The sequence below is a fragment of the Apus apus genome, chromosome 4 (assembly GCF_020740795.1).
Source record: "Apus apus isolate bApuApu2 chromosome 4, bApuApu2.pri.cur, whole genome shotgun sequence".
Taxonomy (NCBI): domain Eukaryota; kingdom Metazoa; phylum Chordata; class Aves; order Apodiformes; family Apodidae; genus Apus; species Apus apus.
In genome coordinates, this window is record NC_067285.1 from 27,520,461 (window position 1) to 27,539,809 (window position 19,349).

Genomic DNA, 19,349 nt, shown 5'->3' on the forward strand with positions numbered 1-19,349 from the left:
TTCATCTTCAGGCTGATTTTTTTTTTAATTTTTTTTTTTAAAAAGGAACTGTACAGGATCTCTTCTCAGGAACTTTTGAACTCATGAGACAGCTAGAAGAGAGCAGAAGTTATAGACATATTTATGTTCTTACAGGTTTTGTGGGAAATGGAAGCTGTGCAGGGTAGAAAACTATAAATCATTGTTTACTAAAGGTCAGGCTGGCAGAATTGAGTTGTTGTATGGGCTGTATGGGAGCAGCTGGTGTACCAGTTAGGAAGGAGGCACTGGCTGGCCAACTGTTATTTGGACTAAGTATTACACCTGCTGGGTTTTGTCTGGCACAGATGCATGAAAAAGCTGGATTTCCTGTAGCAGATGAGGGAAAGGGGGAAAAATACATTATTTATTTGCCATACTGAATAGAGAATAAATTGCCTAATATATTTATCCTAAAGAGCAGTACTTGCATTTTACAGGTTGAAAGTTTAGGCACAGATGGATGAAGTCACCTCATCAGACTTCACTGGTTATGTGTTATAAAGCAGGAGATGGAAACCCAGTCTCCAGAGTTCCAGGTTACTGTCAGAACCACTTAACAGAGCTCTAAATGTCTGTGATGGGAACAACCTTTCAGCCACAGGCTAGAGTCTCAGTTGAGTGGTAATTTCTTTCAGTTCTGCTCAAGTCCTACGTTTTTTTAATTCCGCATGAGTATAATGTTTTTGCAGTGGTATTGTTCAGATCTGGGCTGATAGAGACCTCAAAAACATTGAAATTGTTTTTCTGGAAAATAGTTGCATTGTTAAATGGGGACTGCTGATTCTTTCTACAGGATAAGTTTATCCACTTAACCTAATGCTAGTACACCATGGATACTCCATTGTCTGCTGGAGAAAAGTGAGCTAATTAATGAAAAAGTTCAGTCACCACTTAGTAAAATTTCATTTAGATCAGCTGATCCCCTGGAGGGTGCTTTGACTCTCATGGCACATTGTTTTATCCTGCTTTGCAATGTTTGAAAGTAGGAGTATTTTGTCACTCCTTTTGAAAGCTAGTGACAGCCCTATAGGATGAGTTAGGTGCATGTAGATCATTGCTACTACATCTGAACTGCTGTTGAACCTCACACCATACTCCTCATGCTCTTTGAACTCATAGCAAGTCTCTAAAAAGAGCTTTGAAATAGAAAGGTCTCTGGTGTGGCTGCAGCACAACTTTCTTGGCTTCTTGACCATCTTGCAAATGCAGAGATCTCCATCATGAACAACTTTCAGATACACTGCATGGCATTCTTGGTGGTCAGCTGATACCTAGATATGGAAAGGACATCTGGTCTGCATTATGCTGTCAGTAGACAGTAAGGGCACAGGCTTTAGAAGGCATAGCCATGGCATTTCCTGTTTGTTTGGAGTTTTTGTGGTTTTTTTCCCCCCATTGTATTTTTTTTAAAGCCAGTTACTAAGAAGAATAAAGAGAAATAATGATGGGGTGTATTTGTGACCTTTTCTGGTTTAATCCAGCATGCAAGTTAGACTAAAGAAAATACTAGCTCTGTTCCCAGTTCATACATACTCAGGTATTTTGAATAGCCAAAGAAATGTTTGGAGAGGCATTTTTAGTCTTGAAATTATGGTTCTGTACTGGTCATATTCATCTACAGTTTCTGTGAAACTAAAAAAATTTTTCTTCCTCTCTGGTAAGCAAAAATTTCTTTGTGTATTCATAACAGAAAGGCATTATTACTGTAAGATATCTGTGCTGCTTAGATGACCTTATTTGACATTACAGATCAGTAAATTACAGGCAGAGATTTGTGTCACCTTTCTCAGGATACAAATTCTTCTCCTTACTAGAACAACTCTATTTTAGTTCAGTATAACCTACGTAAGGATGTGAGTGCTGCACTCAGCATCACAACATATCTTCCTGACTGTCATACAGTCACTAATATCTGCTATTTCTGGTTCGTTCACTCTTCTGCATATGAAGTACATGAGGTCAGCTTTGTTTAGGTAGATTCCAGGATTTCTTCTTTGTTTAAGCATATATTCTAATAGAAATGTAAGATGAAATTCACTTTTCCTGAGCATTACATGTGACAGAGTTTGTAACAAAGTTTTGAATTTCTTTCCCTGAAATGTCCCTAGGAAAGATAAGTCCCATGCAGATAAATATCTTTTGAAGAAATGTACTATTACCTGTTATACCTGTCCCTGGTAGGATTGGCTAGTGACTACCTCCCCTGCCTTGGAGCTGCAGAAGAATTTTAGATTGCTGAGCCCTTGCCATTGAATGAGCTGAAGCCAAGGACCTTGGCAGGGGCTGAGGTGACAGTGCTTCCCAAGGGAGGGCAGTCTCACAGAAACCCTCTTCCAAAGAGACATGCCACGCTGTTCTCTAACAGCTGGTGTTTTCTAAGGAATCAGCCTCACACGCAGCACTATTGCACATACATTGGCACACTTATTTTTACCTCTCTTGCTGAACACCAGTTTCTCATATTAACACTCCCTTGAGTATTCAGTGCAGAACATTTAAACTTGTGTCTGATGCTGTTTATTAATAACAGCACATTGAAAAAATTAACTAGATGACTTATTGGGACAAAGGACTGTCCTTCTTTGTTACTGGACCAGAATGCCATATCTTGTTATTAATGAAAAAATAATAAAAATCTTTATTTGGTTTCCAGTAGAGAGGAAACTTCAGTTTTTTTGCCATTTTCATCTGTCACATGAAAGAAAAATAAAAAGAAGACCTACTTTCAAACTTAGAATAGTCTATTAGAGGGAGACCAAATAGCATGACTACCTTGTCTGATAAGCATACATGCTTGCATTTTTTACCTTTTTTAAACTTTTTTTTTTCTTTTTTTCCTCCCATTTGTGTGAACGTCCGAATCTGTATTCTTTTCTCAGCAATCCTGATACTTCCTTCTTTGAATCTAGTAACTGGTTGACCTTTCAAACTGCATAACATGATACTACCTGCTCCTTAAGACTCAAGAGTATCTTGAAAATACCTAGGCTTAATAGTCCAGAATTGTATTGTTTCCTGTTCCTCTTTCTTGCTGATTTAGTATAATGTTCTTTCATATGTAGAGAATCAGACTAGAAACTGATGGATCTTGTCTTTGCACCTCTATAAAGTGTAGCAGCACTGTGTAAAAATGCTCTTTCACTTACTTACATGCTGTAAATCTATATTCTGAAAAAGTAATTCAGAAGAGCAAAAAAGAGGCGTCCTATTTAGGCCAACAAAACAAAATAGAGTCTTTAACCTCATCCTTGTATCAGACCAGTTCTCACTTCTTGTCACACATGTTCCACAAAGCACTTATAATCATACAGAATCTAAAAGCATAGTGATGAAACAGAAATGTTTACTTGTTGTTTTTTTTTACACTGTTGTCTTTCTAAGATTGCTTTAATGTATTTCCAATGAGGAGTGAGTGAGGGTCTTAATCACAATTAGCATACTTGAGAGTATTGTGCTAAATGCTAATCTGAGGATTGCCTTTTTGTATATTTTAAGTAAAACTATGAGAACTAGGTGATAAAACTAGGCACAATTTCTTCAGTTTACTTTGCTGAAATTACAGATTAATGTTACCTGGATTTGCAAATTGGTTTGAATTTGAGCTGCATGAAATGTTCACAATGCAAATTGAAGCTGAAACTGTATCTAGTTTGTGTATTTGAAAGGAAAACTCAATCTGTGTGCATACATGTCAAATGAACCTGAGCTGAATCATGCATTTGCATTGAACTGTGAAGCATGTACCTGCAACTTAAAATGAAAGCAAGTTCAGCCACATTTAATAGTTTCACTCGGACTTTTGGGACACACTTGAGCCTAATCCAGGAAACAAATCTCAGCTGACATAAACTGATATTGTTCCACTTAAGTACCTGTATGAACACTCTGCACTTGAAAGACAGGGACTAAACTCATTGTTCCAGCAGAGAAAACTAGTCCAGCATTTTGAACACTGAATTCACAAAAGCTCATGTTAACTGTTCACATGTGAATGTCTGAATGAATTTCTGTGGTAAAATCTTACATTTCCTCACCACACAAGCTTAAAATGCTTTTTAAAAAGTTGGGGGTTTCTGCCATTTGTGGCTGGGTGTATTAGAATAAATACCCTCCCGAGGACACCATAGTACAAATTTGACTTCACAGCCTAAACTTTTACTTTCAGTTTCCTTTCTGGACAAGTCTGAACAGGGACTGCTGAAGTCAGACAGCTGTGCCAAAACTTTCTGCTTGGACTCTAGTCCAACTTTTTCCAAAAGGCAAGCTGATGGCATGCTGTGCTGGACCTAGCAGCCAAATGAGCTAAGTTCCTGTTCCTGAGCAGAGGCTGACTATTGATAGAGGGTTGCAAATCTTGCTGTGATCCTTAGAGTGCCTCATGCACAAATATGGGAACCATTAAACAGCATGTACCTCCACATTGTGCACAGCAGGCTTATGGCAGTATAACCACTGGTGCCTAGGTCTTCTCAGGAGCTATTTAAAAGCATTTCCTTATAATTTTCAGCCTTATGCCTTCATTTGCAGGCTGACTTCAATGACATGCTGAGGGGAGTGTTAGTAAGGGCTGAAAGTCGTCTGGCATCATATGCTGGACCTGAGAAATCCTGCATCCTCTGTTATACCCAGTAGATTTCCCCTACATCAGGAGTAATTTTTTAAGAAAACTCATTTCCTGACTCCCTCTAAATCATGTCATCGTTCTCTTGGCTAGGCATTGAGAAAAACAGGAGGCATTTGGGAGAGGTAGATCCCAGACAGGTCAAAGCCAATCAAGAATAAGAGTCTGCTTTATATCCTGTGCATATACTCACATTCATCTTACAGTTGGACCAGGTGGAATAACTGGCAACTAAAGAGATTAAATCAGATAAGTTTTCCTATAAAGACCTTCATAACACAAAGTCCTGCTTTGCTGTCTAGAGACAACGTGCCACTCTGTTGCAATACTGCTAGGAACAAGAGATGAGGCACTGCTTCAGTTATTTTAGCAGATGTGTGCAATATATTTCACTCAATTTGTTTTGAAAAGCACATCGATTAATGTTTGCTTTTCTTTGTGGAGTCATTCAAATAACCCACAAAAGGCCACAAATAAAATAGTTGATTAAGATTATGATAGCAGTTTCTATGTGGGACCATTTTCAATTTGTACTTTTGGAGTTAATAAATGACAAATAGATGTTAAAAACATATTATATAAGTTCATGAGGAACATGAGCAGATCTCTTCTGTGGAGTCTTATAGATATTACTGATCCAGCTGGGGAGGTTTTGTGATTGAGCTTATGAAGATTTTTTTTCCCTAAGTTTGTTTGTGTGTTTGAACGTTACTTTTGAACATTATTTCCAGTTAGTTCCAAAAATGAAGCAAATGGTCTAAGCTAATAGCTAATAAAAGCTACTCCAAAAAGATAAGAGGCCCTCCGAGATTTCTAGAAGGAGTTTAATCCATTAAGAGCTAGAAATCTAAAAGCTTAGGCTGCTTTTAGCAAAGGACTTCAGCTGCAATGCTGTCTTGGGGCCTGACGGACTTGTAAAATGTTAAGTCCCTGAAAGCCCACTCCACAGAGCAGCACTGCTTACCATCTGTGTAGTCCAACAGGCCATTGCTACCCAAGCAGTATGCTTCAGACTGGCCATGTGTCATCCTCTTGCTAGGTGAAAAATATTATACCTTTGCTGCTATAATATTTTGAGTCATACATACTGTGCTGATGGGAAAGTCCTAGGTTATGAACTTTTTACTGTCTCATCAGCAAATTCCTGAGCAGTTTTACTTTGCAGAAGATGATGTTAAGGCAATACAACGTAGTAATCTCTGTGTAATGAAGACTCCATTTGGACCACTGCTGTAGCAAACTCATGACAAAGAAAATCAGATGGAGACCTTAGCCACTAGGCCAGCTATGTTAACACCTGCAGAGAAGAGTCTGCAACATCTGAAGGTTCCTTTACCTAATGTGTTTTATACTCTGCTGTACCTTCTCAGTCTCCACAAATACTGACACTGTTCAAAATAACAGGAGCAGAATGAAATTCCTTGTCTCTATTCTGCGCCGTAAGTTCCATTTACATGTTTTCTTTCTTCTGTGGGGATATGGGGTACTGGATGAATCTGCCTGACCTGCCTGAATGAATATATGATACTACCTGTGGTATAGTTTTGGTTTTTGAGCAATTCTTTTCCTAATTTATGTGTCATTCTACAGAAATAAATGTTGGGCCAAAATTGACAACTGTCTTTGTTTCAAACTGACATGTTTTAGCAAGGAGCCAGTCTTGCTTTGCTGATGTCATTAGCAGTCTTGCCAGGATCTCAAGCCTTAAGGATTAGAAGAGTCACTTCCTGCATGTATTGTGAAGTAGTATTTGCTGAATTTGCCTAAATTCGTATCTTCATCTGCTTAGGTTTGATTTTATTTTTACTTCATATGAAGTGAATTAACATTTCTCTTCAGAAATGTCTAACCTGAAGCTAGGTTAATGTGGAACCGAGAAGCACTGATGGATGTCTCTATAGAATTACAGTTTCAAGTGCAAGGACAAGAACTGCTTACAGAATCAGTTGATCACTGACATTAGTAATCAGTTGGAATTTCTCTGGCAGAGTGTATTGGTATCACAAAAATACAGAATGCCTTTGGTGCAAATGACACCTGACTTGGGGCTGCTAAAATATATGGGCAGAAAATCCCATCCTTTATGCCACACAACCAGAGGGTGTTATTTCCTGTCAGTGAATTAGGCAGAAAAATGACTAGTTTGAATAGAGTCTTAAACAAAACCAACACAACCAACCAAAAAAAAACCCACACAGAATAAAACCCAACAAACCAACACACAACCAAAAAACCTCACAATATTTGTAATATTCTGAAAGACATTTGTGTTGAGTCTAAATGTCCTGTAACTCCTCTAAATCTAACCTACCTTTCATGCTGGCAAGGGGATTCAGTTTGAAAGTCTGTTTTTATCATTCCAGCAGTGGAAGATTTGAACTGAGAACACAAGTCTGACAGAGCTTCTTGGACTGAAAGAACTAAGCCAAATACCAGCTTTATCAATTTGCTTTGGAAAATGGAAACACTAATTATTTATGGGGTTGTGCAGTATTTCATGACATGCAATTTCATTTCCGACAGGTCACTTAATTATATTATCAGGGATGCAATTTGGAAATCTGGGGTACCAATCCAAGCCTCTTCATATCAAAAAGCTTGGCTGATTGATAAGGATAAGCTTTGATTTTTATTCCCTTTCTGATCCCTTCTCTCACAAGTTATAATGAATTATAGATAAATGCATGCATGTGCACAAGTGTAAGAGAGTGCTTATTTTCTTCAGCCATTTTCAATATCACTTTCATTGAAATGACCTCTAGTATATAGATTTTCATAGGGAATAAAATAGAGCAAACTTCCTGTAGATGGAATGAAGAGGTCTTTCCAGCTAAGGCTGCTTCTCTTTTATCCAGGTATAATACTTGAAGCTACACTGGAAGTTATTCTTGTTTTTATTTTTATATTTATTTATTTATTCATCTCAGGTATTCTGACCTCAGCTGGAGTTTTTGCCTTCCTTCTCACACCAGTCTTGTTTATTAGAAAGATTATATTGGTTAGATGTGAAACCAGTATGTAAAAATGTTACCTAGTAATTCAAACGAGATCACCAAACAGTGCTCTGCTGAACTTTGCAGAAACATTTTCATGTAATGATTTTTTTTTTCTTATAAAAAATTATAGCTGGCATCATTTAAATTGCCTTTCTTCCTTGTATATTGTGACCTGCCTTAACTTATGCTGCATCTAGTCCCAAGCTAAAACCAAACAAACAAAAAGACCAAGAATGTTACCTTTCTAAAGGTCATGTCTCTTATGATTAATGTGTTGTTCTGAACACAAATATCACTTAGCAATTATAATATAAATGCAACTACCAAATGTTTAAGAGAGAAAGGGCTTGGTTATGTATTTATTTAGAGTTACCTTACTGAAAGCCATTGGGAGAAAGAATATTTCCAATAGGTATCCACACTTCATTCATGAATCAGAACAAAAAATTGTAAAGGCTGGGAGTTCTTTTATATTTTCATGCTGCAGCCTGTGATTTCAACCTGACATTTCCAGCCTGCCTGAGATGAGTGGCTTCTGTCTTAGTTTTTATTCCATTGTTAAATACATGGTTAATAATGTGGAAGGTGAACGGGGAATGCTCACAGAATATTCATGAAGGCAGAAGGAGCTTTGCGTCTTTGGTGATCATAATTAATTAATTTCTGTCTTTCCTTTTCTTCTCCTTGTCCAGTCTGTAAGTGCTGTACAGACTGTCCTGAAATGCCAGCTGTCTGTCAAAGTAATCCATCAAGGATTGATCAAGGATTCACTCTGACAGACATCTATGGTTTAAAAGTAATGTACCTTAAATTTAATAGCACAGAAATAAGCACTGGGTATAAACCAAGACACTTTAGACCAATGTGGAATGTAAAGTTTTACTTCCTACTTATTTTACACTACCTTATTTACTCTTAATGTTATATATAATGATTACATAAATTAGTCTCCTTGCTGTCTCTAGATCATGTGATTTGCCAGTACTGATACTAGAATGGGTGTTACCTGGCACAGTAGCAGGCTGCATTGATGTAAATGTTACTGATACCAGTAGTCAAAGGAGCACAGGCTTGAAACCCAGGCATTATGGCTTCATCCCTGCTTCTGGTTCTCTGTAGATAAATTGTTTGTTGTTCTCTACCTCAAGAGTTCTCTCCTCTAGCTCAAGAAGAGATCCATTGTACCCCCAGCTGCATAGCTGCAACAGAGATCCAGTATTTCATTTGGAGATCTGTGGTTTAAAAGCTGGGTTTTCTTAATCTTTATAGTTTCATCAACTATCATGAATCGGTGTTTTTTCTGTCATACATTTAAAAAATAGAGTAAGCAGACTTGAGCTGGAAGGATTAATATGTTTCCTTCAGTACTGTAATTCTAGTACTTAGGACTGTGCACTGCCTTTTTTTTCTTCTTCTTCAAAAGCTGGATATGAAATACCAATTGCTGTCTTCTCATCAATGTAATTGAAGCAAGTCCATTTATCAGAAAGGTTCTCATGAGGCTTAGCTGATCTCCTACTTACTCGCTGTTCTACATCCATTTAAAAATTATCTTTTAACTTTACCTTGTAGAGTAAATTTATAAAAAGTCTATACAGATCATCCTATTGTCAGTTTAAAGAGGAGAAAATAGGCTGCATTTGGTCTTTTTTAATTCAGTAACTATTCAAATACCTATGGATTTTCCAACATGTTTTATCTGTAAATACAACCACACATTCCTTGTCTCCATCAGATGTTGTGATGCTGTGCTTTTTTCCTCTAGACGATTTTGAACACATTACGATAATTGTTTCCTTCCTCAGGACCCTTAGCAAAGAAACATAAGGGACCTGCCCGTGTACAACCAATTGCAGACCTGATTGTGAAATTCGTTTCTTAATTTATTGAGGAATTGGATTCTTGCTCTTCATGAGCAAGAATGCAGTCCAAGTCCATGCTGCACCATATTGCTAAACAAACCGCTTCTGCGTGACTTCAGTATCAGAGTTATGACTCTGCTTCTGTTTGCACTTTCCTTTCTGAGGAACCAGTACTGTAGGAAGTACTGAAGCGGTCAGTAAAAATTCTAACATGTGCAAAGTAAATGAACAAAAATCTAGTACTGCAGTTAGCTTTCATATTAAAATGGATGAAAAAGGTTTCTCCTGTTCTGAAAAAAATAAATTTTGGTATTCATGTGTTTATTTGCAAATACTCAGTATTGTTATGCTACTTCCTTAATAAGGAATGCCCAGGATGAGTTTTAAAGAAATCAGGAACACCAATGATGACTTTAAAAGCACATAGTGTGCTGGTGCAAAGTATCTGGAGCATTTACTCAGCAAATGGCAGAGAAAGTGTTAACATTCTCATATGCACTAAGACCTCAGCTGAACCCACCAATTACTGAGATTGTCAGCCCAGCAGCCCTGGTAACTGGGGAAATATCTTCTGTGTGTAAGAAGAAACTCTCCAAATAGAAAAGTTTGCTACTATGTAAATCTGGGATTTATTAGAAAGAGTGAGAAAAATATTTTCCTGATACACTTTCATTATTTATTTCAGAGGCGTTCTTTGCGGCCTGTAGCCTTTCTGAACTCTGTCTTTGCTATTTTGTTGAGGGGTGTCTGGTTTGTGTGATGAGACTCCAGAAAGTGTCAAAGTAGAGGAAGCTTTCAGCTGTGAGTGTAATTCCAATTCTGTATGGTAAATCTGTTGCCTCTCTTTTAAACTGCGGTTTATCATCCTCAGAGCGCAATTCTAGGTAGTGGTAGAGAATGTGACTTCATTCTCTGTCTTGTCCTCTTATCCACTTTGTCTGAAAGTCTACTGGCCTGTGAGGAAAAATGGAAGAAACTGGATTTTAGCCCAAAGGAAAGACAGTTGAGATATGAAGCAGGCTTTAAATATTTTAAAAGTTTCTGCAAAGAGGAAGGGGAACAAACTGTTCTTCTGTTCAACTTGCAAGACTAAAGTAATACACTTGAACTGGAACAAAAGCAGATTTAGGAGTATCTTTGTAGAAAGAATGCTCTGGTGACAAAGATAATTAAGGACTATAATACATTGCATGTACAGGCTGGGGAAGCTTACTCACTGGAGGTTTTAAAGAGTGGTTGCAGAACCATCTGTCAGAAAAGCTTTAGTTGATTTGTGGCAGGAGAATGCACCAGATGATCCGTTTGAGTCCTTCTTACTCCTTTCTGGGATTTAGCAATAATGACCAAAAGAAAGGGGAAAGACTACACCAAATATCTGCAGCAAGAAAACTTTCATATTCTAGATTAAAACAGGGGGATTCCCTGTCTAACTCCCTTATCATGGCAGTAACAGAGGGCTCCAAAAGTACTTTGTATAAGTAATGAGTGTCCATCCTGTCAGGCATGTGCAGTCCTGTGCTAAAGGTAAATAAAACTTGCACAGCACTAGTCAGGGCTGGGCTCCAGAGAAACTGAACCAAAGGTAGCAAAATGTACACAGCAGTAATTTGTATATAACACACCTTGGGGATGTGGATGGTGCAGGCATTCAGGAAAAGAGGTCTGTGTATAATCCACTGCTGCATTTCCACCACGCTAGCTAATCCCAAAGGGCAAGATGGCACTGTTGTGTTTGAAAGCAGTGAGTCATATTTGCCAAGGAATATGTAAAGGGGATAGTCAGGTGTTGAAAATACAGCTATAATCAAGAACTTGCTCACACACTACACAGCTCTACTCAAGCCGGTCAAGACTTCTCTGCCATCTTTCCATTGGGCACTTGCAGTGGATATGCATTGATTGCTAGATCATTTGCTATAAAGTAACAAGGGGTTTTTTTAGTGTATTTATTGGAGAGATGTGCATGGTTTTGATGTACAATAAAGTGTTGTTTGGTTTGAATATGATTGGAATTATGCACATTTGTATTCAGTTGAGTAATGGGATATAAATTCTCGTCTCAAATCATACACTTTCTCTTTTTTATATTGGATGACATTTGAGTAATAAAATTACCTGATGGTGTAGAGGTTTAATCTATTTTGTTCCTTCTATAAGTAGCAAACAATTTCTTAACTGGAGGTGAAGGGGTTTTGTTAGTCCACAGAATCTGCAGAAGTCACACATTATTAATTTAAAAAGTTAATTTAGTTCATTTCACTAGCAAATATTCTGCTTCCAGGAATTATCCTTTCTATGGAAACTGTTCTGACTGTTTTCTATTAACATGATGGTTTGGGGATATTTTTTGTGGGAATGTTCCGACTTAGAGCTGTGCCCACCTGCAATGATACACTAGCAAAGCAAATTGCATTATCTTCTCAGTAAGCATTTTAGTTCTTTATTGTTTTAACCTGAGTTCCTGTAAATCAGCCAGAGCAATCAGTTTTTAATGACTCCTCTAAGAGAAAAACAAACAACAATTGAAAAGCTCTGTTTTTTCCAGTTTAATCCAGAAAAAAAAAAAAAGAGGCACTGCATTTTCCCCCATCAAAACCCCTGATGCATAACCAATTCTCATTGCATGCTCTGTGCTAGAGGTTATGAGCTTCCTGAGCATATACCAAAGCTGACAAGTTGTTTTTTGATGTTTTCTGTGAACAGCAGTCATTCAGCAATCTGCTCAAAGGACTGCACCAACAATAGGAAGCAAGTTGGCCATGGTCCAAAATACTCTGCTTCTGGTCGTTACATATTTAGTGATCCCCAAATAAGTTTGCCTCATTAAAGGGCTATGTTTGTTTGCACTGAAACACAGTGAATGATTTCACAGCTTAATTCAATCAAGCCATCCTTTCTGCCAACCTCCTCTACAAAAATGAATTTCTCTGAGATGCCTTGGTTTCAAAGGGAGAGAAAAACTGGAAAACCCTAAGGACTGAATATAAATCATGATGATTAACTGACAGCTTCTTTCTGATTGCCAGGCTTCTGCATCTTCCTATTCTGGGGAATTCCCTCAAAAGTAGTGTTTGCAGCCATAAACAGAAATTGCAAAATCAATTAATAGTTTAGATCTGCTAGTATTGATTCTTTTCTCATCAGGCAGAATGTCTTGACTTGTAAAAATATAAGTTACAACCATAGAATCATAAAATAGTTGAGGTTAGGGGACTACCTCCAGAGGTAGTCTTACAGTCTTACAGATGTCCTGGAAGTAAAGGGTTGAAGTAATTGCCTTCTGATTCTGGTTGTTTAATTGTTAAGTGACTAGAAGATAATACTTTGCAGGCTTAGGCCAGAAGCCCTTTTTTTAAGGAGAGCAGACAGAAGTACATTAAAATTTCGGCCTAAGAACTGGAAATAAGAAAGGAAGAAAAGAATGCAAAAGGAGATAAGGGTTTAAGGATCTTCATCCACTTAAGAAGTAATAAGATACAGGAAAAAGCAGACTAATCTTTCTGACTATACCACTTGCTCTAATAATGTAGTACCTCCCCTCATGAGCCATGCCTTCCCTGAGTCCTGAGATGAGCTGTGTTACCACATAATTGCTTCAAAGACAGGGTTTTTAAACATTAAAAACATGGTTAGAAGTGTAAGCCTCATTCAGTAACATCAATCAGTGTATACTGTTGTTACACAGTAGAAACAATCTTGAAGCCCATTTCCTTTCAGATGGCTCTCCCTGCTTCCTAAGCGTTCTATACCCAACAACTCTCCATCACTAGAGAGGCAGCAGTTCTGCAGATGGTTCAATTGTACGTGTGTGTTAATTGATAAGCCATCATCTGCCAAATAAAGTCTGACAACCAAAGCATGCCTGCTTTGCCCTCAGCAGTGCCACTGATCTGAATGTCTTATCTGTCTCTACAAAACCTGGAGGAACAGCAGTGGCAGGGCAGAGATGATAGGCAAGTGATTGAATAAGCTTGCTCTCTAGAGGACATCTGACAAAGAAGCTTTTAAGAACAGCATTTCCTCCTAAACTTTCAGTGCCAGCACTCAATCACAGTTGCTGTATGAAATTGTATTCTCTACCAAAGTGGTGTTTTATATAATAATGGAACAATTCCACTGGTGGTGAATCAAAGCAAATTTCAGTGTTATTAACCATCATCAGACTGGTTATGGATAATAAACCAGTATAATAATAAACCGGTTTTGTTTTGATTTGTTTCCTAGATGGTTGTTAATTAGGATATAAAGGTGCAAAATCAGGTCTCTGGAGACTTCAGAATTGTCTGGGGAGGAAGGAATGCAACTGCTATAATACACTGTTGTCTATATGTGTGTTTTGTCTTTGCAGTTTAATCTCTTCAGGAACACACAGGGTCATAGCAATTTATGTTGAGCAGTGTGATAAATGTAAGAAGAGTTTGAGTACTGATAATTAGCTATTTGGTTAAGTTTCCTTCCATCACACATCTCTGCATGAGTCTGCATTAGCAGGGCATGAAGTACCCATCCACAAAAAACTCTGTAGGCTCTTCAGTATCTATACTTTATTTGTATGATGACTGATATATTTTAATTAGGTTTGTTGATTGCATTAATTAAAATAGTCACACATTAATTAAATATTAAATTATTTAGAAATTTAAAAACACCTATAAGTTAAAAGGAAATGTGGGAAAATGTAAGGAAAAAAAATTTATCTAACAGTTTCTTCCACATCATGGTGCTCAATATGTGTTTTATTTGTTTTGTATGTTATGTTCTTCAGAAAGGAAATTGCTGTGAGGAGAAAAACTCCTTGGAGGGGAAGGTATGAAGATTCTTATGCCCTTGGAGACCATTTTCCAGAGCACAAGGGCAGACAGGGAGGTGAGCCCTGTGGCATTATCTGTGGCACAGCACAGACTGCTGACAAGAATCAAGGACAGACAACATGCCAAAAGTGCAAGGTGACAGACTTTTCCTGGTGCATTGAGGGGACCGTACAGTCTGCCAAAATCCAGGAATCACAGAATCTTAGAATCATCAAGGTTGGAAAAGACCTTCAAGATCATCAAGTCCAAACATCCACCCTACAACCCCTAACCACTAAACCGTCTCCTGAAACAGCACGTCTATCCATTTTTTTAACATCTCCAGGGACAGTGCCTCCACCACCTCCCTGGGCAGCCTGTTCCAATGCTTCACCATGGAAGTATGCATCAAAACCACGGTAAGATGTTAATTTACAAGTGCTCTTATGTTTATTGTTTATTCTTAATTTTAAAAGTTTATCTTTCTGTCTGTAATTGGAAAAGAACTAGCTTTTGATTTTGAAAGCCTTTTTCACATTTCAAGGGGGTTCAGAATGATTTAGTGATGAGACTTCATTACTTTTGTGGGGTCTTGTTGTGCACCTTCTCACACTGTTCTGTGGAAGTACTTTGTCAGTTTTTCAAATTAACTCTCTTACCATCCATGACACCATGGTCTTTCAGATAGTAAACCTGGCATCTGCTGCCTGCATAGCAGCAACTTCTACTGAAGTGTTAAGTACAGTTCTAGTGAAATCATGCAAGGCATACTGGTGAATTAAGGTATTGATTTTCTGTTTTCTCTACTGGTTGGCAGTCAGATTTTGCACTCCTTATGTAAAGCTTGGAATTATAACTTTTATTAATAATACTGCAATAATTGTGTCACAGTAACAGAATCAAGCTTTTTCTTCTTTTATCTATTTGCTTCTTTTTTTCTTCACAACTATTGAAGTCTCTTTAAAGATGGATTGTGGACAAGCTTCTTTCTAAACCATTCAAGCTAGAATGAGTATGGTACATTATACTGAGTTTAAAGGATGGGTTTCACATAACCAGTTCAATGAATTGCCCAGTTTTCAATATCTTTACATTTTTAAATGGGCACCCGGGAAACCATAGTGCTCTGTATATGCATGTATTAATTTACTAATGCTTTTGAGATGGCCAGTGCAGCCTCAGAAAGTTTGCCTAAAAGTAGTTATCTCAGATAAGCCATAAATTCTAACCTGCCTCAATAAAAGCTACTGGCCAAATACCATAATTACAGTAAAGATGAGTAACTTATGGTTAAGTAATGACCAATTTATATTCTGTTTCAACTTTAGAAGATAGGAACCTGCTCTGTTCAAGTGGCTTATTTTAATAGTGCTTAATCAGCAAAATTATAGAGAAATGTGCAAGTACAACCTATTGGAGGGGACTGAAAAGAAAGCTTCTTTTAAATAAATGTTTTTGGTTTTACTATGCTAGATCCCATTTAGATTCAATTTACACTCTACTTCTTTCAGATTCTATCGAGCTTTTACTTTCATGACTATGAACAGCATCTCCATCTAAATCCATGTCATAGAATTAGGCCTGTGGAGGCATTTTATGGTGCCTTCCCCTGGATAGCTATAAAAAGAGGAGAGTCTCCACAGCATCATCAAAACAGCTTCCCATTATTAAAGCTATCATGCCAGTATACATAGAGGGGTCCAGTGCTTTCCTTAAAGTTCTGGCTTTCTGAAGACTTCCTTGATTATTCTAGTAGATGTTTCCTATTTAAATGGCTTCAGGATAAAAGAAAAAATACTCCTATATGATTCCATGAACAATTATTCTATTATTTGACTTGTAAAGACATGAACATTTTTCTAGCTCTTGCCTATTCAATTTAGAATGTGATTTTATAGGAAAAATACTTATAATTGAGAAGATACTAACAGATCTTGCTCTTTTGCAGTGCGATAAACTTGAAGTAATAGCACTGGTATTCTTACCTGGTCTGAAAAATATGTATTATGTAAAATAAAATATGGGATGTAGCAGAATATAAGAAAACATTTTAATGGAAACACAAAGTTTGCCAGCATCAAGACTGGCAAAGAGAATTGATTATTCAGTATGATACGTCTTGTTTGGACTGAATGTTGTTCATGGACATATAATTGGACTGACAGTTTAGGATTTGTTGTTTTGCCAAGTATATAGCTTCAAACTGACAGGTAAACAAACACTGAGTGCCTTCAGTGGTGCGAATGCATCCACAGAACGAACTTGCTTATTGTCTCTCTTCTCTAATGTAGCAGCTTCTTAAAATATGAAGGGTTTATACATTTAAATGGGAAATATTTATTGTTCTGAGTCCTTAGGAGGACTAGCAAATACAAGAAGGCTACTCAGCACGAGCTTGAAGTTGATTATGACAGATACTGGCATTTTGTATAAAAACATGTTTGAAGTGAAACATTTTAACCGCAGTAGACTGAAATCTGTCATTGTTACCTGAGCTTGTGTAATAGTCTCTAGAGAGCCTTCAGAGCAAAATGGTTTAGTTGCAGAAGGCACAGATTCCCAAAAGCCAAGTTTTTTACTGTAAAAGAAGAATTTGGCTGCCTTGCATGATTTACAGCTCTTGGATCTCTTCCCTTTCATTCAGTCCATCTTGACTTAGCTACTCAAAGGGATGGATGGTAGTCACAACTTGGATGCCCTAGAAAAAATACTTTTCTCCTTTGAATCGGTCTAGCTGTGGGCAAGATGCTTACAGATCCATACTAGGGATTTAAGGACTGGGATATGAGGGATATGAGAACCACCAGACACAAAGAATGTTTATAGTATCTGCATTGTTAACACTAGGAAGAAGCAAATGTATGTAGAGCTCTATTAGATAGACATGACTGAACTTACCGTGTGACATCTAGAGCATACAATGGATAATGTATCTTAATGTCACAATACCAGGTGGCATCATCTCAGAGAGCATACATGTGGGGTTTTTTTGCTTGCTGCCTGAGTAAATGGTTACATGTAATACGGATTAATTTGTTAAAGTTTGCCTTACATTGTTGGTGGCATTTCAAGCAAGATCACTTGTTTAACAGACCAGCTCTCTTCTCCAGGCTGTAAAACCAGAGAAGCATAATGATTGTCTATTAGCAAACTATTTGTAGGGACAAATGTAAATAATTTGCACATCTATGTGAGATATTTTTTTTTAGGAATGAAAAAAGAATTAGAAAACTCTGAGGCAAGATTTTTTTCTCTTTCCATTAATATGACAAAAACATACTGTATTTCTATTTTGTCTTGCTATTTATAAAGCTAATATTTTTTCACATTTTTCTGCTTTCCAAGAAATCATCTGCAGTAGTTGTTAATTATGAAGCAACTCAGAATGTTAATAAGCACAACAGAGAGATAAGGAAATTCAGGGGTCCTATTTGCAGCTCAAAACAGTGGCTGCTTTAAATATGTGTCAGGCTAAATTTTCTTCACAACTGATGGATTATGAGGAAAGTAGGAAACCAAAAACATAGTTGTAAAGAACTTGCTGTGTTATGGAGGAGCTATACATACATCAAGTGTGTCAGGCTACTCCTGTGACCTCAGGTGATTTTTGTTTGCATTGCTATTTTTTAATATTAATATTGTACAATGGGAAGGTGCAGCTAATCAGAGGTGTTAAAAGGCTTATTTTACCTCAACAAAGACTAAATTTCTTGCACTGTGCATACCCTACACAAAAATACCAGTCTTCACTTAACATCAGCTGTTCTGTGGCTTCCTCTGGTAGGAGAAGTCCTGTGCTTCCTTTAGCGGACAGTCCTTTTAGTTGGTGATTTTGTCATAATGATCATACTGAGGAGTATTTAAAGGAGAGTAAACCAGCATTTCAGGGTCTGGTGTTACCTTAAAGCATGAAAGGACAGAAATGAGTGAAAATCTCCCAATACAAAAGTTGGGTGTGTTGTGTCGTTTCCAAGAAAGGCACGGCTCTAGGACACTGTTGCGCTATAATTTGCAAAAGAATTCATTGTATGGTCCCTTCTTCTTTAGTAAGAGGTAAAATTTATTTTAATTCTAGCAAATAGAGGGACAACTGTGTTGAGTGCAGTGTTCATTCCAGCTTTGTGATTCATTCTCTCTTGAGTTGCATAAAATAAAAACAGATGCACATCACACTGCCCTCAGTTAATTCTGGGGATCCAATCCTGTTCTGGCATTGAGAAAGCTGTCGTGATCTGCTAAAGTTGAATGTTTAGTCCTGTCTGCATCTAATTTGCACATTGTGACTTAAACTATGGGTGCTAGACTACTCAGCACTGTTCTTGGAAAAAAATTATTTCTTCATATGATTTAGTTTCCATTGTAGTTCCAGCAGCATTATCCATTGGCACCAACAGTTTGTCCATTAATTTGGTTAGCATGAGTATCATCAGAAATTATGGTTTGCTTAACAGAATAGATTCACTTTATCATGAAATCTTAGGGAGCAACAATCCCTAGAAAGGTATGGCTGAGATTTATATCCCTAGTAAAAATCTCTCTTGGTTATGACTCCTCTTTAGTTACCTCACTTGATTTTGTTTACATGTATATAGAATACTGTCACTTTTTCCTCCACAAGTTGTATGTATTCTGAGAAATGGTTTCAAGACAAAGATTCACAGCATGATAGGTTATCCACCCAGTAAGTATTTTTGAGTAGAGCTTTAGTTCTCATTTAAATAAATAAGGAAAACATCCATTAGTTAGATAAGGTCTAGAACATTTTCTTGTAATCTTGATTGTTATATGAAGACAGTTGGGTTTTTTAATTGCTATTTTTCTTACTTGCTGGAAAGTGTTAAGGAAAGATGAAAAGGCAAACTACTTCCACCCAGCACTATGGCGATATTCCTTGTAGCTGCAGGTATGACCTGTCTTTGAATGTAAATTAATTTATAGCTATAGTTAAAGAAGAAATGGAAAAACTGAAAACGGTAGAAGAGGCAAGAGAGGGAAGTCTGTTGGGGTGCTGGGGACTGGGTATATATATCCCTGAGATCAAAGATTGTACCAAGAACTC

At 37.3% G+C, this 19,349-nt stretch overlaps 1 long non-coding RNA gene across 1 annotated transcript in view; it reads left to right on the forward strand.

The window, feature by feature from the left end:
• LOC127384279 (uncharacterized) overlaps positions 1–19,349 on the forward strand; it is a 276,503-nt gene that overhangs the window by 134,541 nt on the left and 122,613 nt on the right. Inside the window, exon 3 of the long non-coding RNA XR_007889401.1 lies at positions 14,266–14,709. This is a non-coding gene — a long non-coding RNA (uncharacterized LOC127384279). The remainder of the gene's footprint in view (positions 1–14,265; positions 14,710–19,349) is intronic.